The 23353-nt window shown below is 44.1% G+C and overlaps 1 long non-coding RNA gene across 1 annotated transcript; it reads left to right on the top strand.

Moving 5' to 3' along the window:
• Positions 1–7756: 7756 nt before the first annotated feature.
• LOC128318719 (uncharacterized) lies at positions 7757–8795 on the top strand. Its single transcript, XR_008302182.1, has 3 exons — positions 7757–8498; positions 8577–8621; positions 8698–8795. It is a non-coding gene; the product is annotated as an uncharacterized LOC128318719 (long non-coding RNA).
• Positions 8796–23353: the final 14558 nt, after the last annotated feature.

Raw genomic sequence — 23353 nt, 5'->3', positions numbered from 1 at the left:
GGAATGAAATGTCTTTTCTCCAGGACCAAGGTGCAACACACAACTGTGTTGGTGGGGATGAGTCACTGCCGTCCGCCTGAAAAGGGGAAGAGCTGTAGCCGCCTGCCAGCGCCAGGTGTCGTGGGATTCGCATCCCGGGTGGCAGAGGACCAGATGACAGCGTGTCTGGGGACCGGGTAACCACTGTTTTCTTTCTCTTACTGTCTAGATCCATCTTTTCACACTGAGGACAACTGAGGGACTCATATGCAACTATTACAGAAGGTTCAAATGCTCACTGATGCTCCAGAAGGAAAAACCATGAATTAAGAGCCGGGGGTGAAAACTTTTTGAAATTGAAGATCAGGGTAAATTTAACTTATTTTGTCTTCTGGGAAACATGTAACTATCTTCTGTAGCCTCTGAAGGGCAGTACTAAATGAAAAAATACGATATTTAGGCAAAATAAGAAAAATGTACACATCTCCATTCTGTTCAAAAGTTTTTACCCCCCGGCTCTTAATGCATGTTTGAACCTTCTGTAATAGTTGCATACGAGTCCCTCAGTTGTCCTCAGTGTGAAAAGATGGATCTCAAAATCATACAGTCATTGTTGGAAAGGGTTCAAATACACGAAAAATGCTGGAAAACCAAAGAATTTGTGGGACCTGAAGGATTTTTCTGAAGAACAGCAGGCAGTTTAACTGTTCAGGACAAACAAGGGACTCTCTGAACACCTATCAGTAAACAAAAAAACACAGCTGTGGATCATTCAGGTAACAACACAGTATTAAGAATCAAGGGTATGTAAACTTTTGAACGGGGTCATTTTTATAAATTCAACTATTATTTTCTCTTGTGGACTATATGTAAACATCTTTTATGTGAAATATCTTATTCAGGTCAGCACTAAATAAACAATAACATGCATTTTGTATGATCCCTCTTATTTTGGTAAAATAAACATTTTGCAGATTCTGAAAGGGGGATGTAAACTTTTGACCTCAACTGTAATTATATATATATATATATATATATATATATATATATATATATATATATATTACACACAGTCAGGTCCAGAAGTATTTGGACAATGGTGGAGTTTTTGTGATTTTGCCTTTATACACCACCACAATGGATTTGAAATAAAACAATCAAGCTGTGATCGAAGTGTAGACTTTCAGCTTTATTTTAATAGGTTCTACAAAAATATGGCATTTACCATTTAGGAATTACAGCCATTTTCAACAAAGTACCTCCATTTTCAGGGGCTCAAAGGTATTTGGACAAAGTGACATAATTGTAAATATAACCATAATTTTAATACTTGGATGAAAATCCTTTGCAGTCAATGACTGCCTGAAGTCTGGACCCCATGTTCTCAAAACTCAAATTCTGAGTTTCCTCCCTGGAGATGCTTTGCCAGGCCTTCACTGCAGCCACCTTCAGTTGCTGCTTGTTTGTGGGTCTTTCTGCCTTCAGTCCTATCTTCAGTAAGTGAAAAGCATGCTCTATTGGGTTGAGATCAGGCGACTGACTTGGCCATTGAAGAATATTTCATTTCTTTGCCCTCAAAAAGTCTTGAGTTGCTTTTGCAATATGTTTAGGGTCATTATCGACCTGCACTGTGAAGCTGCGTCCTATCAATTTTGTAGCATTTGGCTGAATTTTAGCCCTATACACCTCAGAATTCATCACATCATCAATAAACACCAGTGAGCCCATTCTATTGGCAGCCATACATGCCCATGCCATAACACTGCCTCCACCATGTTTGACACATGATGTGGTATACTTTGGATCATGAGCTGTTTCTTTCTTTCACCATACTTTTCTCTTCCTATCATTCTGGTACAAGTTAATCTTGGTTTCATCAGTCCAAAGAATCTTATTCCAGAACATGGGAGGCTTTTTTAGATGTTTTCTGGCAAAGTCTAATCTGGCTTTCCTGTTCTTGAATGTTACCAGTGGTTTGCACCTTGTTGTAAACCCTTTGTATTTACATTTGTGAAGGCATCTCTTGATTGTAGTTTTTGACGACGATACGCCTACCTTCTCCAGAGTATTCTTCACTTCTGTTGATGTTGTGAAGGGGTTTTTCTTCACCAATGAAAGGAATGTGCGATCATCCACTTTAGTTGTCTTCCATGGTCTTCCAGGCCTTTCGATGTTGTTGAGCTCACCAGTGCTTTCTTTCTTTTAAAGAATGTACCCAACTGCTGATTTGGCCACACCTAAGGTTTTTGCTATCTCTCTTATAGATTTCTGTTGTTTTTGGGAATGGACCGCACCTGGTCAATGAACTTCTTGTCAGTCAATTGTCTAAATAACTTTGAGCCCCTGCAAATGGAAGTACTTTGCTTAAAATGGCTATAATTCCTAAATGGTAAATGCCATATTTTTGTGGAACCTCTTAAAATAAAGCTGAACGTCTACACTTACATCTTGATTGTTTTATTTCAAATCCATTGTGGTGGTGTATAAAGGCAAAATCACAAAAACTCCATCATTGCACAAATACTTCTGGACCTGACTGTATTTATATATATATATATATATATATATATATATATATATATATATATATATATATATATATATATGCTCTCTTTCGAGCTACACATGCTACTTCTGAGATGCCAGAGATCCTGACCCCTTCTGCTCCTCCTCGCTGCCTGACCCATCCTGATGCCCCTTCTGCTCCTCCTCGCTGCTTGACCCATCCTGATGCCCTACTTCTGGCTGGAGTTCTCATCGGTTGAGTTCACCCCATATGGACGGCCTGAAGAACTGTTTGGATTGCTGGAGATGGTGCCACCTGGGGGCTGTGGAGATGGCTTGGGGATCACATATGGGGAGCCGTACTGTAATGGCTTGGGACTGCGATTGCTGTAGTGGCTTTGGGGCTGCAGTTGCCACGAGCAGCTTCATACTCAGGACTCCATCAGTGGACAGTGGATAGATTTTAACCAGCTGGACTTCTTGCGAAAACTGAGATGAATTTATTGGTTGCACAATTGCACTGTTTGTCCATATAGTACACAATAATAGAAGGGATTTATTTATAATCGCACTATCCGTTGCACCCAGATGAGGATGGGTTCCCTTTTGAGCCTGGTTCCTCTCAAGGTTTCTTCCTCATATCATCTCAGGGAGTTTTTCCTTGCCATCGTCACCACTGGCTTGCTCATTAGGGATAAATTCACAGTGAAATTCAAATATTTACAATATATTTGTGAATCCATTTATTTCTGTAAAGCTGCTTTGTGACAACGTCCATTGTTAAAAGTGCTATACAAATAAAATTGAACTGAATTGATATATATATATATATATATATATATATATATATATATGAATCCCTTGTTTGTCCTGAGCGGTTAAACTATGACACCGATCATCCTGTTCAAAATTTTACACCCTTCTGGCTCTTAATGTATTGTGTTGCCTTCTTGAGAATCAGTGAATGTTTGCACCTTTTGTAATAGTTGTGTATGAGTCCCTCAGTTGTCCTAAGTCTGAAAAGATGGATCTCAAAATCAAAGTTGTTTTAATATTTGTCTTGTGACATTCGGCATTCCGTTCTTCCCTTCAGGGTGTCAAAAGCAATTATTATAAAAACAATCACAACCAGATGAAAGACTACATTAAACCGTCTGTCAGTATACCTGTTCGCACATTTGCTACTGACACTACCTAAATGTGCACAGGAATGCACTACAAATGTAATGTAATCAAGACAGAGAGAGAGAGAGAGAAAGAGAGTGAAAGAGCAAAAGACAGAGAGAGAAATTAAGTAGGCTTGATGTCAACAATGTCAAATCACAGACAAAAATGTCCCTGGCATACTGTATTGATGTTTTGTTTTCTCTGATTTTATACTATATTTATTAAGAAAATAAATAAATCTATTTACATCAGTGATCTTTTGACCTAATTATATCAAACCAACATCTCCCTTACATACTATAAGGCATGTTTTTGGAAATAATACCTTAAATTAATTCAGGTTGACACAGCAGCATCAGTTGGAAGAGCAACATCAAAGAAAAGAATTTCCATAAATAATTATACATCAGAAGTTGTATAAAATATAAAATAAGATAAAGAGAAATAATTATAGAAACAATAAAATGTATATATGTACATATGCTAGAGTTCTATTTGTATATGTGTAACGCGGCAGGTGCCTTCTCAGGCAGATCCGCGGCCACCTGCACGGGCTTTTATAGCGCGGCGATCTCAACAAGGTAATCAGCGTAAACGTGCAGCACATGGCCGCGCCTCTATATAAGCCCTCTGATTGTCTCACTCTGCGTGCGGACATTGATCTGTGCCAGGTAACAGAGCAGCGCCACGCTACTCTGATTGGTGATTTTGATATGTAAAAAAAACCAAAAAAAAAAAAAAAAAAAAGAAGAGAAGAAAAGAAATAAAATAAAATATTTATGTTTAGAAAGAAAAAGAAAGGGAGAGAAATTATTGAGGGAAAGAAAGAAAAGGGAAATCAGGATTAAAGAGGAAGTGGCACAAAACTAAAGAGGAGGACAGACTGAGAGTCCTCACTCCCAGATAAAGATTCAGCCATCTTAAGTTAGAGATTTTGTCTCATTTGGTGCCTTTAAGTTCGGCCAGAAGGAGGGCCAATTTTGAGTTGTGTTTTTCCGCCGCGCAGCGGCGCTTTGAGTTCAGCCGTTAGATTAGATTTAACTTCCTGATCCAGTTTCACAAGCACTGCAACACTCACAAATCCCATCCAATAAAATTAGCTCAGTGGGTAGCGTTACGGCTGGTGGTTCACAACCTCTGTGGTTTGTGTCCCGCCTTAGGCAGCTGCATTTTAGGCGGAGTCTTTTGATCCGTCTCCGCACTTGGCTCCTCTCATACCATATATATTGTCCTCTCGGGCAAGCAGGGCCTGCGCGACATTTTTTGAACATCTTATCACCTAGCCCCATAACAATATGTGTATATACACATGTGCAATATCCTTGGTATTTATATACATGTGCAATATCTGTGGAATGACATTTAGCTGTTGAGTGTCTGTATCAGGCCACAGGCCTGAAGTCGTTGAGAGCACTACGACATCCTTTCTTGGGCATGGGGGCTATGTAAGATGTCTTCCAGATCTTACTACAGCCTCAAGGAGATGTGAAAAAGATGCCAAAATGCTCCTGCCTGCTGCTCAGCACACATTTTAAGCACCCTTGGTTTGATGTTATCAGGTCCTCTAACCTTGTTAATCTGGGTCTTATTGAGCTGCCTTCTCACCTTGCTGGTCATGATCGTGATGACTGGGGTAGTTGGGGATAAGGTGGGGGTGGTGATGCTGTTTCCTAGGTGTGGGAGATGTTGTGATGTTGTTCTCTGTCGTTGTGTTGTCTGCTGGTGAGACGAGGCAGGTTGTAGCTGTTGTGTCACAATCTTGTGGTGCCACAGGGAGGCCTGCAGAGGAGGAGGTAGCCAGGGTGTGAATGGGGGCAGCCATTTTGGAGGTGTGAATAGGGACATTTGAGGAGGTGGAGGGAGGTTTGTCCTGCATTGGTGAGGCCACCCTGTTGAAAAACTGGTTTAATTCATTGGCACGGCCCTTTGTCCCCTCAACTGTTCCTTCTGACCTTTTCATGCCAGTAATTCTCCTCACTCCAACACACCTCTCTCATTCTGTTGTAGCTTCCCCTCAATCCTGTTCTTATAGCAGTCTTTAGCCCTCCTCAGCTCCTTCTGTATTCCCTTCTTGGCATCTTCAGTGTCTCCTACCATGAAAGCTCTCCTTCCTGTTCAGCAGGGCTTTGATGTCTCTGTTGATCCGAGGCTTGTTATTGGGGAAGCAGCAGATCTTCTTGGTGGGGACAACACTCTCCTCACAGAACTTGATGTAGTCGGTAACACACCGAGTGAGACCCTCGATGTCATCCCCTTGATCTTCCTGAAACAGCTCCCAGGCAGTTGTCCTGTAACACTCCATCAGGGCCTCCTCTGCCTCCACATACCACAGCTGCAGTGTTCGGTTGTTATAGGCTATCTCCTAACAACAGGCTTGCTGTAGGAGTGAGCTGTATCAGACAATGGTCTGAGTGGTCTGATTTCACCCCCGAGGGTGGAAAGGGCGGTGGTGCTGTACACCTCCTTAATATTGGCATATAGTAAGTCCAAGGTCTTATCCCCTCTAGTGTTGCAGGTCACACACTGGGTAATAATGGTCAAGGTCTTTGAGATTTTACCATGATTAAAATCTCCAAAATCTAACATGCCCTGGGTTACACCATTTGGAGTTAACCAAGACTGCAAGTCTTCCACCTGACTTCTTACCACTCTGTTTCTCCTTGTCCACCCGAACTAGCAAGAAGCCAGCTAGTTCCACTGAACAGTCAGGTATTTTCCTGTTCAACCATGTCTCTGTCAGAAACAACTTGCTGCACTCCCGGTACTCGTGCTGTCCGCTAATCAGAGAGAGGGAGAGACAGCTGTTGATGTTTATTTGAAGATCATGGTATTTTTAGGTGCGTGGCCTATAGGACAACATGAAGTTGCCACCAATGATGGACACCAATGATGTGGTGCCTGCTCTTCACTGAGAAGGCTGAGCCAGTGTTTTGGTGATGATTACAGAGTCTAGCCGAGACGAGTGGGAACTGTTCTTGATGGACCCTGTATTCCACCAGATGAGGATCCGATTCATTGGTGGACAGAAAATACAAAGCGCTTCAACAAACTTGGTCGCTTAGCAAACCGTTATCTGTGTGTCCCTCCCACGTCTGTGCCGAACGCGTTTTCTCTGCAGCCAGACTTATTGTTAACAGACTAAGGAGGCGACTTTCACCCGAGCATGTGGATATGCTTGTTTTTCTCAACAAGAACATGTGAAACAATATAAACACAACCATTATATGCTGAGCGTTTATGTATGTTCTGTACACTGATTGGGGCAGTCTGCTTTCTTTGTTGTTCGGTCTGCATGAGCTTACATTTTTTGTTCTGTACTTTTTTGTTTACATACATTGCTTAATGTTTTTAACTAAAAAACACAGTAAATAATGTAAGCTTGTTGTGGATATAGCCTAATGTTAAGATACTTGCACAAAGTTTTTGCCTTTTTTTTGCAGGTACTCCAACACCATCTCTCTCACGTTCCTCCATCCTCGGGATGCTGTTCTTCTTCTTCGACCGCTATTCTTCTTCTACTTGTTTTATTGGCGGGTGCCATTTGAGTGAGTTCTGTAGATGTTAAAGCTAATGTTCTGTGTACTGCCACCTGCTTTACCGGAGGCGAATGTAGCAAACATCAATTACACCCAGTGGGATTTTTTTTATAGAAAGATTAAAAATACGGGAGAAATACGGGAAAATATTTAAATGGGATGATGGCGGGATAGAATGGTAAAATACGGGAGAATCCCAGGAAAAACAGGAGGGTTGACAGGTATGCCTAATTATAAGCTTGTTCTGAAACAGTGACAAAATCTTAATGATTAAAAAAAATAATTTCACAATGTCAATATTTAATTTTTTAATGAGCTCAAATATTCAAATACAATATTATTGAAAGATGCCCATCCCTTTTTATGGTCCGTCCTAATTATAAACTGGTGCTTGGCACCCTCCAGCTAGTGCCTTCACTCCTGCAGAGCCAACTTAAAGGCCAGTAGATAGTGGTTCCCAATGTCATAAGAGAAAACTAACCCCCTTTCATCAAACTGCAGTTTGACAGTTTCGTCCAATCAGAGTGCGCCACGTCACGAAGTCCCTCCCCTTTTTATCCAATCAGAGCGCACCGGAGCGCACCCGCCCCCCTTTCGACCGATGAGATTCTTCTTTTTTTCCAGATGTCCCGCCCCGATCCCACTCCCTAATTTTTGTGGGTCTGTTCACGCGCATCTGTGCTCCGTGCGGGGGTCCGTTCACGTGCTTCAACCCCCTTTCTCTCTCACCCCCTGGTCTGGGGCCCCGTGCAAATTATCCAGCCCGCACGCGGTCGGATTTCAGGCGGCTAGTGTCATGCCGTTCCGGTCTTAAACTTTAGCTAATATTTAATACATCTTGGATAAATTTGGATTAAAGCTAGCTAGCAAAAATTCCCCAATTGAAAGAGTTTAGCAAAAAAAAAAAAAAAAAAAAAAAACCAGTGCTTAGCATCAGTTAGGTTAGTCTGGCTATTTATATTTAGCCACTTTTTACCAACAAGCATACGGGGAACATTTAATGCACAATGTACAAATTATTTATTTGTTACTGCTGTGTATAAGTGATTTATCTGAAGCTAGTCAAAGTTGATGGTCGTAGTGATGAACTTTTTTTTTCCCCTTTTCTTGTGTATCGTGCGATTTTCGTTTTTTTTTTTATTAATATTTTATTTTTTAAACATAAACAGTATCTGTTATATGCAAAAAAATATATTTTAAGAGAACTTGTGACAGGTGTTTCGATGGGAAAAGAACTTTAGGGTATATAAGAAACGAGACGGACTAACATTTTCCAATGAAGAAATTCGGGGATCGACATGATGGCTCATGGTAAGAAAACTTGTTGAAATTATAAGGTATTTCTTTTCTCTTAAAAACATTGTTTAAATAAACACTATGTATTCTCAGCTTTAAAAGTTCAAGCTGAAATTCACCGGGTGCCTGAGTATCAGGGTAAGCTTTTCTATTAATTTCTCTTTTATTTTAACTCTTCTGTACTTTTTTAAATATGTTTTTCTCTTTAATAAAGTTACAGCGGAAGAACTAGAGGGTATTAGCCTCACTCAGACGGATCCAGGTACCGTACCTCTGTTTTTTTGTTTTTGGCCTCTGCTATTTAGTTCTGGTAAACTTTTTTTTTTTTTTTTTTTTTTTTAACTACGCGTGACCGATTTTACACGGGGAATTAATCCTGATGAATTTGCGAGAGGATCGGGAAGCGACAGTCTCGCCGATGATTTGGATTTGATTCTAACTGGGGCTTCGCCAGCGATCTCGCGAGATCGCCGCGTTCCCTCCTCTCCTCCGAGAAGCGGAAATGGCGTAATAGAAATATCAACAACTCCGAGGCCGCAAGTCGCGAGCGTGACACCCATCTTAAAAGCCTGTGACACGCCTCAGCGAGCGAAGAGACGGAGATTAGTCAGTAAGACACCGTCGCTAGTGAAGCGGTTATTTACAGGTTTGTCTTTTATTTCAAAATTTATTATTCATATATATATATATATATATATATATATATATATATATATATATATATATATATACATACATACATATTATATATATATATATATATATATATATATATACATACATATATATATATACACATATATATATATATATATATACATACATATAATCATTAGACATTCTTCTTCTAATCCCCTACAGATTCAGTCGAATCACCCACATGGTCACCCGCGTGTTCAACCAGGGAAGGGGGTCGTGGATCTCAATGCGTGATTAACGATGTGTTTTATATATGTGTGTGCGCGTGTGTGTGAAATACGTTTTTTTGATACGAGCCTTCTTTTTTAAAACAGAGATAACGGCCCAGAACCGAATCAGGAAGCAGATCGATGTCGGAGAGAGCGCCAGAGTCCCACTAGACCTCTGTTTAAGCGCAGGTTTCCTCAATGACTGAATAACGGTATGTCTTCTATGTATATATTACATTTCTTCTTTATATACCTATACGTATAAGATTTTGAACATCTCTAACCAGGAAGCGAGACCTGAACGGGTCCGTCGGCTGAGAATAGCGCCACCTCTCTGCCAGCACCGTGACAGCGGAATCTTGCGGCTTGCCGAAATAACAAGCGATTTGATTCGCGACCTGATTCGTGACTACAGCGCCACGTTTTCTAACGCGTGTGAAAGGTTTGAATGCATGTCCGTGTCGAGCTATATTTTGATGTTGTGAATTCATGTTTTTGAATGTATGTTAGCGTCAGGGAAATATTTCTGACGTTGTGAATGCTGGGTTATAGATAGGGGAAAATTATATAATAAAAGTGTGCAAGAAAAATAAAAAATCATTTAACCCTGAGGTGTGACGTTTTATTTAGACCCCTCGTTAAAAGTAAAAGCATACGAAATAAGCCAAAAACATAACACTATAAAACACTATAAATATAAACACTATAAACATTATAAATCATATAAACACTATAAAACATAAAATAAATACATATATTAAAAATATATATATAAAATACATATCATTTAAAAAAATAAAAAATACATATATAATTAAAAAAAAAAAAAAAAAAAAAAAAAATGGATGAGACTTTAGAACAGGTCCTTGCCAAATTAAGGCTGAGCGTAGAAGGGTTACGGCTTATCCGCCCCTCCTTTCGCATAGACATGCGGCAGGACATATACAATAACGCCTCGATGATTCAGCAAGATCCTCTACAGGCGATAGAAAATGCAATCCTCGGTCTAAATAGGCACGATGATCCATTTCCGGAAATCGAGGCCGCTATTCGTTCTATAAGCACAGCAGAGGAGGAAAGAGGGCCGCACGGTGAGGGTAGAAGGAGGTGTGGAGGGTGAGGGTGAGGGTGAGGGGGAGGGAATAGAGGAAGAAGTACCAGAAGGAGGGGTCGTGGGCGAAGCGGTAGAAGTACCAGAAGGAGGGGGTGGAGGGGTTGGGAGTGATGCCTAGGAGGAGGTGAAAGAGAAATCGATGTCATGATGCGCGAGAATTTTAATATCGTAAAAATGAGATGCGTGTTAACAATCCCTCCACCAGGGGATGAGCCTGATATCAAAACGTGATCGGTCTCATTTGGGAATTGGTCGACGACGTGAGAGCCATAGCTGGGAGGGGGGACTTGGTACAGTTAAGTGTAGAGGGTGAAAATGTAAGAGTTCACGCGTCGGTAGTCGTCGACGGCACGGGTGAAAATATTCTACCCGTTTTTGAAGATATGCTTGATCGGTTAGTACAGTCGAACACTGGGGTTGCGGCGAACGAAAGAGTGGATCTGATTGTTCAGGTGGTGTGGAACCCTAGAGGCGGGGGAAAATGTAAGTTGGAGAAAACTTTAGACTGCGAAATCATACGTAAAAAAAGACGTCACCTTTACGTTACAGAGGACCGCGGAGATCAGCTCTGCTTCGCCATCAGTCTAGCTCACGTGTGTAACAGCAGTTTCACAGACGGGCAGTTCCGAGAGACAAGCTAGAGAGTGGCAGCGAGCCGTTGGACAAGCAGACACCCGTCACCTTTAGCGACGTGCGAAAATTCGAAGATATTTTAGAACGTAAAATCGTAGTGTTTTACAGAACGTCTAGCACCCTCTCGCATTTCGAAACAGATTTCCCCGACCGTTCCCAAACTTTGTTTTTGTTTTTACTGGATAACCATTATTACTGGATAAAAAACCTCAAGGGTTTTATAGGTACGCGACTCATCTGTAATTATTGCTACAAGGGTTTTAATTGCTCCTATGTGCATTCCTGCTGGGGCTATTGTCATATTTGTAACAATGGGGAGTGTCCCATGCAAGAGTACAATCCTGTAGAATGCTCGGACTGTCTCAAAGTGTCGTTCCTCAGCGTGTTTCGCCCGTCACAAAGAAGGTAAGAGGAACTTTGTAACGGGTAGGTCGGTCAGTCTCTGCGAGCTTGTTAAAAAATGTGCTAGATGCGGCCTATGTTACAACACAGGACCGAACGCCCATGTAGGAAATGGTCATCGTTGCGCTAAACCGAAATGTAGAATCTGTGGGGAGACGTTAACGAGGGAGCTGGAAACCGACCACAGGTGTTACATTCGCCCTCTCCCCGTGAGCGCCGACCATCCTGATTTGATTTTTTATGACTTTGAAACGTTCGCCACAGAGAACGGCGTGCACGTACCTTTTCTGGTGTATGCGAAAACATTGAAAGGCGAAGAGAAGTGGTTTTACGGTCATGGGTGCGTTAAACATTTTCTTATGTTTTTCAGAAATGAGCGCTACAGACGTAAAGTTTTTATCGCTCACAACGCCAAAGGGTTCGACAGCTATCTGGTTTTGAAAGGTATGCTGAAAGAGGGGTTATCGCCTCGACATATTCTCATGACGGGGAGTAAAATCCTCAGTTTTGAAGACCCTCATTATGAGCTAAAATTCATAGACTCTGTCTTTCCTACCCATGCGTCTTAGCGATTTCCCAAAAGCCTTAGGTTTCGCCGATCAGACCAAGGGGTATTTTCCTCATAAATTCAGCTCGGCCGGGCGTCTCGAGTACGTAGGACCCTACCCACCCGCCTCCGATTATGGGGTAGAACGCATGTTGGAGCGGGAACGTCAAGATTTTCACGAATGGTACGAAGTGGCTGCACGGGGCGTTTTTAACTTTAGGAAGGAAGCTCTGCATTATTGTAAAAACGACGTGATTATACTTTCCCAGGGTTGCATGAAATTCAGAGATCAGTTTCTCGGAGAGACGGGGGTGGACCCGTTCGATTCGATCACCATAGCGTCAACCTGCATGAAAGTGTTTATCACAAATTATATGACTCCTAAGACGCTGGCCATACCATGCCCCTACGGTTACACCCGGGCGTGTAAAAGATTCTCGCATGCGTCCATCCAATGGCTAGAATGGGTCATGGCGGAAGAAAAAATCTTTATTCAGCACTCTCTAAATAGGGGGGAAAAGCAGATCGGTCCTTTTTTTGTAGACGGTTATGCCGAGATTGACGGAGAAAAGTACGCATGGGAATATCACGGGTGCTTTTACCACGGGTGTCCGACGTGTTTCGACCCTGCGGAGACGTGCCCGTTGAGAGGCGTCAGATTCAGCGAATTATGGTTGAACAGCGAGGAGAGAGTGAGGACGTTAGAGTCCGAACACGGCGTCCGCGTGACGGTGGTGAGAGAACACGAGTGGCTCAAGATGAAAAAATCTTGCGATCGTGTCAGAGTTTCTCCGTACGTTTAATCCTCCAGAGCCTCTGGTCCCTCGCGCCGCTCTTTACGGAGGTCGAACGAGCGCTCTTAAGCTGAGACACACAGCGGGGCCTGGGGAAAAGGTGCTCTACGTTGACGTCACCTCTCTATATCCATACGTTAACAGCACATGGTCTTACCCCTTAGATCACCCTACGATCATATACAAAGATTTCGGAGACCCTAGAAATTACTTTGGTCTCATTAGAGCCACAGTCTACCCGCCTCCTGGGCTCTTTTTCCCTGTTTTACCGTACAAAAGCAAGAGCGGTAAATTGCAGAAGTACCTAAGTACTAAGTAGTAAGTCGCACATATGCAGAATCATGCATGCAGAGAGACCCTTGCTTGCATGACGATGACGCCCGAGCATTGACGGGTGTGTGGGTCACTGTAGAATTTAACAAAGCCTTGGAGATGGGCTACAGAGAGGCTAAAATCACGGAGGTATGGCACTTCGAAAAAAGCAGCGACTCTGTGTTCACAGGGTACGTACACGTGTTTTTAAAAGGAAAGCAGGAAGCGTACGGTTACCCGCCCGAAGCTAAAGATCGGGTCAGAAGGGAGAGGTACGTCAGTGCGTATCTGGAGCGTCAGGGGGTCCGATTAGACCCTGAAAAGATAGAGGCGAATCCGGCCAAGAGACAGGTGGCTAAACTCTGTCTCAATAGTCTTTGGGGGAAGTATGCTCAGAGACGATCTGCTCCGCACCGAGATAGTATCGGATCCTGAAAAGTTTTTCAGCTATCTGTTTTCCGGTAAATACGTGATCGATTACTTTGTTCTGGACAACCAGAGAGCATTGATCAGGTGGAGATTCGGCGACCGTTGCATTCAACCCCCAGGCAGAAGGAGTAATGTGTTCATAGCCGCATTCACCACCGCCCATGCGCGTCTCAAACTGTACAGCTACCTGGAAAGGTTGAGGGACAGAGTTCTTTACACAGACACAGATAGTTTAATTTATGTGGTGAAGGAGGGGGAGACTCCTTTAGAATTGGGTAATTACCTAGGTGACCTGACCGACAAATTGGACGGGGATAGCATACAGGAATTTGTGGCAGCGGGGCCCAAGAGTTACGCCTATCAGACAAAGAATAAAAAAAAAGTGGTGATGCGCGTCAAAGGGATCACACAGACCGTAGAATGTAGTGAGAGAGTCAACTTTGACAGCGTCAGAGATCTGGTGGAGGATTACCTAAAGATCTCCGGGGAGGGAGGGGTGCCGGGCGCTATCGAAATCCCTCAGCACAGAATAACTCGTGATAAAAAGGGTTTCTCATTAAAAAACTTGACATTTCAGAAAAAATTTCGGGTTGTATACGACAAAAGACAACTCTTTCCAGACGGTACTACTCTGCCGTTCGGATATTAATCTATATTTTTTTGGAGGGGCAAATAAATAAATAAAATGTCACATCTCGAGGTTATAGAAGAAACAGATTTCAAACACAGGTTCGTCTGTCCTTTCTCTTGTATAATAGCGGGCCCTAGTGGCTGTGGGAAAACCTGTTTTGTAAAGAGTGTACTGGAATGTTCTGAACGTGTCATGAATGTCGTACCCGAAAACATTGTATGGGTCTACACTTCTTACCAGCCTATGTACGATGAATTGCAGAAAATGACTAAAAAGATAAAATTTGTCAAAGGGCTTCCTGATTCTTTCGAAGATGAAAACCTGTTTCCTTTAAAATTTTAAAATTTTCACTCAGTACAGACACCACAGAAACATGAGCGTCATGATGCTGACTCAAAACGTGTTTCAGCGAGGTAAACACAACCGTACCATCAGCCTGAACAGTAATTATCTGGTATTGTCTCCCTCACCAGAGCTCGACTGTGTACGTCCCAAAAACGTCATGATGGCTCGTATAAAAAGGAACGCTCCCTTGCTCGCGGCTCTGTACTACGCCGCTCCCCGGAAACGTAAAGAGATTCTAGAATACTGCTCTCCCGACTTCGTCAGAACCTTGCGTGAGATCTCTTTAAACCTTCTCAAGGGTAACATCCCCTTAACACCTTCGCAATACAAAAAACTCAAAGTGGAGAAAAATTATCAGGCTGTTGGCGGATGAAAAAACCTGTTTAAAGAGCAAACATAGAGTTCTGAAGAAACAGACTGGAGGGTTTCTTTTACCTTTGCTCTCGACCGTCATACCTCTGATAGGGAATCTTATCGGAGGGCTCTCTAGTAGACAATAAAAAATAAAATGACTTTGAAGAAAGCCTGGAAAATATTTCTCATCTCACCCCGTCGGTTAAGTGGTCTGACCCGGTCTACGGTCAGAGAAACGGCCAAAGACGATTTGAACGATAAAATGAGGGAGGTGTTAAACGAGCCGGGGCTGAGTTCTTATGAAAAAATTTAAAAATACGACGCTTTGTTGCAGAGATATTTGACGTTGCTGAAGCAGGATCGGCGAGATGAGCGTAGAGTCACTCTGACGTTATGGGAGCGAACCGAGGATGGAGAGGGTGGAGAGGTTGACGAGGAGGAGAGGGCTTGGGTCCCCGCCGGTGTGGGAGATCCACACCCCTCCTCTTCTCCCGCTCGAGCGTCTGACGGGGGCGATTTCGACCGTACGGGCGATGAAGTTTTGAAAAGCCTACCCCCTCGGGGTCTCAAGAACGCCACGTACATCGTCAAGAAATTAAAGGAGAGCGGCGGGGAATGGAATTCGAAGGGGGAATTTGTTTATAAGAGTGAGACGGCGAAAGGGTCTCATATGATCGATTTATTCAAACATCTTTCTCTCTCCTATAAGAAAAAAACACCCCCTCCCACTGGTTGGACGCAATTTCTGAATACTTTATCGGAACTGAACGTCCCTTTATCTTCGGTAAATAACCCGCACGCTCGAGAACAATACCGTTCCCTGAAGGAGGGTAGCGTTACCGGTTTAAAATCACATCCTAAAAGCACCTCAGCTTCGTTATCCCCGCGATGGATCACACCCCCGGCACCTCTCACCTCTAAGAAGTTCAGGAGCAATAAACGAATCGTTCTATCCCCTCGATGGATCGAGTATTCGCAATAATAATAAATGTCTGAGACAATTATTTTGTCAATAAAGAGTTTAATTAATCGAATCATTATACGTACAGTCTTTCATTTTTCACAACTTGTATTCACATGCGGATAAAGAACAGCAACCCTGCCCTACCGCAGTAATCGCTTTTATTTTTAACCCACATTTTTTCACAAAGTCATACACCATAAGATCGTTTTTTATCAAGTCCTCCTCATTGTACAAAGACAATACTTGGTCAAAAGATAAGCCTCTGGCTCGGTGGTAAAGATAATAGACGCAGTGATGACCGCATACGGTAGACATAGACTGTTGTAGCTGAGTGCTGTGGTACTTGATGTTTTCGGAGCGTTTTTCCAAAAACTGCAGGATGGTCGAAGGGTAATGCACAAAGTCCAGGGGAAATCCGTAAGAGTCAAAAAATGTGGCTTCACCCTCCTTTTCAAGGGTTAATGCTAACCAATGCATGTGGGCAGGGTGCGTGTTGACCACGAAGTAGGTGGGAAGTCTAAAGGAAGGATTCAGAGAGGGTAGGTGGTCGGAAGCCCGCACGCCACGAAATACGTTCCTTGGAAGATGCCGCAAAAGACTCTCTAGCTGAAGATTATCCATGTTTAGTAATAATCCACCAGCACCTGTCTTTTAGAGTCAATCTCTAGAATAGAATCGTAACAAGCGTAGACGATAAGAGTAGTGGTATTCGCTAAAGGCACTCTGAATCTCATCTCCAGTCTCAAATTACCGCTCGATACGACCGACAACGCATCGTTGTCGTCGGCTGGGTTGAGATTAAAAGCGAACAGGGCGTATCTTTCGTTAAATTCGCTGCGGTTAATACTCAGAGGTAAATCTTTCAGATGTCTCCCAGTAGCCATGAACATGTTGTAAAACTCCCTGAAGGATTATCTGTTGTTGAATTGGGGCTAGAAAGCCGTGGCGGGGATCTGTCTACCATCCTGACAGAGAGCCAGGTATTCTACGTCATTATGTACAAAGTTAAACGGGGATAGGTCTCTTCTCCCCGTGAACGCTTCGTGGTGCACCATACCTAAAACCACGTATTTAGGAGTGGTTCTGAGAAATAGATTCTCCTGGTTACATATCCTAGAGTTTGCTGGGATGGAATAGGTTTTCACGATGACGTGTGAGAGGGGATAGAGAGCGTTGGCTTTCATCAGGGCCGCCGCGTGCCCTAACCGCATGGCAGGGGCTACGGTCACTTTTTTTTTCACAAAGAGAGACGCTCCCAGCACGTTCAGTCGGAATCCCGAGTCGCGCGCCCCCATAAGACAGAAAGCGTCGCCGGTGCGTGTCAGTTTGACCCTCAGGTCGACCGAGTTTAGCAAAAGTCTCTTGCAGAAAAATGTCCCCGTGGAGTGGGCCGAGCAGGTGCACTTCTCTAGAATTAGCACTGAATTCGGCTCTCTTGTTTAATCCTCTGTTAGGACCGTTGGCGATCGCTACAGAATCCATTGCTCCCGCAGTGTCTTTGTAAAAAAGACCGGCTGTGAATTGACTCCCGAGGGTATCCGGTGAAAAGTTGAGCAGAGTCTCGATCATGGCACGGTAGGGATGTGTGGCACTCGATTGTGAGATTAGCCCAGAATGATGTCCCATTAACTGAATATCGTATTCAGAGGGTAATTGATGAGCCCTACCACGGCCGCGTCGGCCAGGTCCGTGCCATCGGCGTTGGTGATTTTCACGCGGAGATGCAGCATGGTGTCATTCAGATCGAGATACTTTTCCCCATCTCCGGGGATGAAAAACTCGATGGGCCCCGTGTCCGTGATGGCAGACACGGGAGAGATTTCGGTGTATATTTTATCTTCGATCGAAAGCTGTGTCATAGGTGCAGAAAATAGATCCAGCTCGCGCAGCGTGCACTTGAGGGATTTCTGATGCAAGACAGCCATGTTTTTTGTTTGAATTTCCCCTACGTCGATTAAAATATATCGGAGCTCCGGGAGGGTTTCCTCTTCGAGCGACCGCTTCTGCCGACTGTTTTCTTCTTCTTACCCGTCGAACGTTTATTAGAACTCGACGAGAGGCGCTCCCCCGGAGGTCGTCTCCTCACCCTTCGCGACAAAACCACGATGCCCCCTGACCCCTCTTGTTTTTTCAGATCGTCGAAGTTCGACATTTTCCCCTACCGACCGCATCCGTTGCGATACGGGTGGCAACCGTTTTAAGATGGGGTTTGGCAATGTCGAACCCTTTTTTCAGCAGAGGAGATACAAAACGAAACAGTTTTGAGAATATAGAGCCGATACCGCGACCGTACATTACAGGGGCTCCGTAAAATCCTCCTAAATCGCCTCTGGCCTGATTTTCGTAGTAACGGATGAATCTGTGAGGGTCTTCCATCGCTAGTACCCGAGCCATTTTATTTTTTAATTAGTTCTCCGACACCCTCAAACGTAGCTTCGCCCTCTCAGGCCTGAGATTGAATGACGGTCGCGTTAAAGGATGGATTTTATATAGATTCATACACCGTATGTTTTCGGTCTAAAGTGAAGCATCACGATGACCTTCCCGTAAGTGAATTCAACCTCTTGGTTCTGATCCGTTTTTATCTCGGCCTTTATGTTCTCGATGTGGCGCTTGCTCGGGGGTAAATAATGCGGCAGATCGAAGCGTAAGGTTACTACATCCCCGTACGCTCCGCGCACGTCGACCACCCTCATCAGCAGGGCCTATCAACTGAGGGCGAACCGCGTCGCAGTAACAGAACGTGATAAAATCCCGCTCGTAGATCAGCGGGGTAATCGGCCAGCTCCCTGTCGAATTCTATCCATTCTCCCGGTCTCACACCCATAATGTAAGCGAGCGGTGGGTAAAACAGCACATGAGTCTGACCGCCTGCTTGGAAATCGAATTTGCTCAGATAATTGCTGTAGGACAGGTAAATATCAGAGTTGATTTTTCTAAATGAAGCCTCCATCTCCGTTTTGAACTGTCCCAAGTTAGCAAAAACACCTGTTGGGAATTTGTGACGACGCACCTTGCTCTTCGTCTCCGGGGTTTCTGGTTTAAACTTATATTCATAGTATGCTCGTTCTTCGGGTACGGTATACCATGTGTGAGGATAGGAAATCTCCGTCAAGGCGACCTCCCATTCCCCTTCCAGATCGATATGCTGAGCCAGATCCACGCGGTAACTGGAGATTTTGTTATCTTTAAAAACATCGAGGCTGGCGTTGGATGGCAGGGTGATGTAAAAACCCCCGTGTTTCTGCCCGTACATGACTGGGAAATGATGAACCCTCGCAGACGTCGTCTGTTTTTTATATATTTTTTAAATCGGTCTCTCTGATCCAGCTGTTGAATTTCTCGGGCCAGTTTTTCCACCGTACAAAGACCTGATTTTCGCCCCTGACCGTACGCCTCTTCAGAATCTCCTCCACGTGGTAGACTTTGCCCCCATCCGTTTTTACTTTTTGCAACTCGGCCTCATAGAAGGTGCCTTGGACCGGTTCTCCGTCGTAATCTTTCAGTCTGTACACCGGAGGGTCACGAGGGAGGCGTTCGGCCACCGAAAAAAGCTCGTCTGTAAAACTCTGTTCGTATTTTTTATCAAACACCCCTCTTAATTTGGATATCCTGACAAGATCCCCCGTCTCAAAACCCATCTTCAATCTAGCCTTCCGGAGTGGCGGCTTACCGTACAGGTTCTGAAACACTCGATCGAAGTTCTCGAAGCTCACCTGAGCCGGCGCCATTTTAAAGCTGCTGCTTAATGCTGCTGCTGCTTCGGCGTACATTTTCAGAACCATGTTGAGTAAATGAAGCACCGCTGATTCCAGACATTTGAAAAACTCGATCCTCTTCAACCAGCATGTGAGCGGCGCGTCAGGGTCGTCGATGAACGTCGGCAACGGGTCATCCGATCCGCAGGGTGAGTTCTCATTCGAAGGAGTGTCCTGAACGTCCATCCCCGCAGGATCCTCGTCAGCGTGCTCCGAGACGACAGTCTCCTCGTGCCCCGAGAAAACAGGTTCCTCGGAGTGAGGGGGTGAAAGCTGTTGCGAGAACTCAGGGGTCAGGGGAGGGGTCGGTGGCAAAGGAATGGCGTAACTCTCCTCCGGAGATGAAGGATGGTCGGACATTCCGTCTTCTTCTATACCCCTCAACACGATCCGGGTAGGCCTGATTCTCTAATTCTCCCAGAGCGTGCGTTCACAGCGGTCTTCCATATTTCTCTTTCTCTCTCTTTTGCTCTTCTCCTCTCTCGATCGAGTCTGCTTTTATACCATAAAACGAAGTAGAGCACGACCCCCCCCCCAATACGATTCATGTTGAGGGCGAGTGTGCGCACGTGTTCAACAAGGGCTCATTTTTTCATCGCTCAGGGCATCGTTCCACTCACGACAGCTGCGAAAGAGCGAAGTAATTTTATAGTCAATCTCCCCCATCTTTTCCCTCCACGTTACAAGCGGCACGTTCAACGCGGTATGAAAAACACCACAGTCCGAGCTGAAAAGATCCAGGACAAAGTACTCTCTGGGTTTCTTACATACCCCTTCTCTCTCCATGTTCTCCACACAGCGACTGGCCCTGTAGAACCAGCGAGCTGTACCTGAGGCTCTAGTCAACCATACAGCCATAAACTTGACTTTTCGCTCTGAAACCCCCCCGGTGCTGGGAAAAGTCTCCGGGAGAGAGGCCCTCCCGTTCCCTCTCCATTTTCCTTCATCCTTGTCAAAATTCTCAAGGACAACCTTCTTTAACACACCCCAGTCGTTAGAGGATAACGAGGCTAGACACATCGAGACCCCCGGTCTCTCTCCACACTTCACCTGATAAAGCTGCAATTCCCCGGTTTCGTATCTAAACACATAGCCCCATCGTCCACCCTGTCCGCAGAAATCCAGAGGCCATTCCTCGCACAACGGATCCGCCGGTGGTGCTTGAGTGCGGCGAAGATACGCGCTGGTTTTCCACGGGCCGTCTTTGTCAGAATCTTGCAAAATCGAAATAATAGTCTCACTGATAATAGAACACCCGTGATGGGCCATTAATCCTCTTTTTGCATATAACAGGGATACCGTTTATGTTTCAAAAATAAATAAATAAATAAAGTATTAATAAAAGATCCGAAATTGCACGATACACGGGAAAAGGGGAAAAAAAAAGTTTAAGACCGGAACGGCATGACACTAGCCGCCTGAAATCCGACCTCGCGCGCCGGCCGGATAATTTGCACGGGGCCCCAGACCAGGGGGTGAGAGAGAAAGGGGGTTGAAGCGCGTGAACGGACCCCCGCACGGAACACAGATGCGCGTGAACGGACCCACAAAAATTAGGGAGTGGGATCGGGGCGGGACATCTGGAAAAAAAGAAGAATCTCATTGGTCGAAAGGGGGGCAGGACTTTCCGCCACGGTGCGCTCTGATTGGATAAAAAGGGGAGGGACTTCGTGACGTGGCGCACTCTGATTGGACGAAAAACTGTCAAAATGCAGTTTGATGAAAGGGGGTTAGTTTTCTCTCTGTCATAGTTCATCTCAGGCAGGGTCAGATGGTTGGAAAAGTATGTACATGGGTGCAATTTCTGGTGAGGCCCTCAACGCTGGGAGAGGACAGTGCCAACTCCTATATTCGAGGCATCAACCTCCACAATGAATTGAGCCTCAAGGTCAGGCATATGCAGAACCAGAGCTGATGTCAACCTTTCCTTCAAGGTTTCAAATGCCTGCTGCACTTCCCTTCTCCACTCAAACCCTGCTGGTGTCTTTTTGGTCAGTGCACTAAGGGGAGCCACCAAGGCGCTAAAGTTCAGAATGAAGTGCCGGAAGAAATTTGCGAACCCCAGGAAGCACTGTACAAGTTGGACTGAGGTGGGTTGTGGCCACTCCGTAACCTTCTTTATCTTGGCTGGCTCCATACTAAGGTTCCCTTGGGACACAACAAAGCCCAAGAAAGCGATTGTGGTGACATGGAATTATGAGTTCTCAAGCTTGACATAGAGATGGTTCTGCAGGAGAAGCTGAAGTATTGTATCTTGAAAGGGGTATAAACACTTATTTCAAGCAAACAACACACACACCGAGATGGAGCATAACTTCTGTTTACTCATAACTTTTGTGCATTCAACGTAACACCGGAACATCCTGCTTCAGCACACCGCACGTGCATTATGGGTAATGTAGTGAATGAACACCAGAGCCGTAATACACAACATCTCCTCCCCTCTTACTCTTTGTGCAACAATAAGATTAGAAAAATAACTCAAGGATTTAAATAACAGTAATTCCTCTTACCAATATTTCAAGTAACTTAATTAATTTTTTTTTTCTTTTGAATTCAATGTCAATGTGCAAACTTAGAACATTCAGTCTTTCCTGAAAAATCCTTATGTGTGTAAACTGTAGGGAAATTTAGCTCATTTAAATTAAGCTGAAGTATTCTCCACCATTATATAAGAAATTTTAGCTCATTACATGTTGACTTAGTTTGGTCTTATAATTATTATGACGTAAAGATTATTAATGTAATCAGTAATATTGATTATCTTAGGAAATTTTATCAAAATAAGTTTGACGAGGCGTCTTATTCACTCTGGCAAGTCATTACTATCGCGGCTGTCGACAGTAATAACTTCCCTTGAGGACAACCTTTATAGAGCACGGTACTACTGATCGGCACCCTAGGAACTCAGATGGTGAGCAGAAAATCACAGCACAACATCACCTTGAACATAGACGAGACTTTATTATACTAAGCTACTTACAGACACAGGCTAAACTACTACACACATATCCTAACTACTACACACATATCCTAACTACTACACATGACCAACACACACATATCCCAAACTACTACACACAACCAACACACACACACATCCTAACTTACTACACACAATCAACACGCACACAGACATACACATTCATACATGTGGGTATGTGACATGAGAAGAACCAGTGATAATAACCAGAGAGTTGAGTTCTGAAGCATATGCACGACCATTTTACTAGACCCTGACCTGAGTGAGCCATCATTCTATATCAGCATTAGTCGATGAAAAAGGGTTTTAGGTTTACTGCACCAGCTTAAATGAAGTTGGGAGGTATCAATACTTGCTTTGCTTAGGTGGTGAGTGGAAGGAGTTTGTGTTGGTCAGCAGGTTCTAGTCGGATCGGAGTTGAAGGATGTTAGAGGAGTTCTGAATCGTCGCCGGAGAGAGAGGATGGAGTCTGAACAGCTGGGAGAAAAGTTGATTCAGGCGAAGTTCGAGGTTGCCAGTCTTGGGACCTTCTGAGGCAGGTTCTCTTGCTGTTCCAGCTTCAGCTCCAGCTCCAGCCCCAGCTCGGTTCTTTTCTTGGTTGAGGCATTCTGTGTTTCTGTTTTTCTCTGAGTATTTTTACTTGCTTGGGTATGCGGTTTTTATGTTAGTTTAGATGAGCCGGCCTCTTGAGGTCTT

The sequence above is a fragment of the Pangasianodon hypophthalmus genome, chromosome 1, assembly GCF_027358585.1.
Source record: "Pangasianodon hypophthalmus isolate fPanHyp1 chromosome 1, fPanHyp1.pri, whole genome shotgun sequence".
Classification (NCBI taxonomy): domain Eukaryota; kingdom Metazoa; phylum Chordata; class Actinopteri; order Siluriformes; family Pangasiidae; genus Pangasianodon; species Pangasianodon hypophthalmus.
Note: the sequence above shows the minus strand (reverse complement) of the source record. Positions and strands in the feature narration are given on the sequence as shown.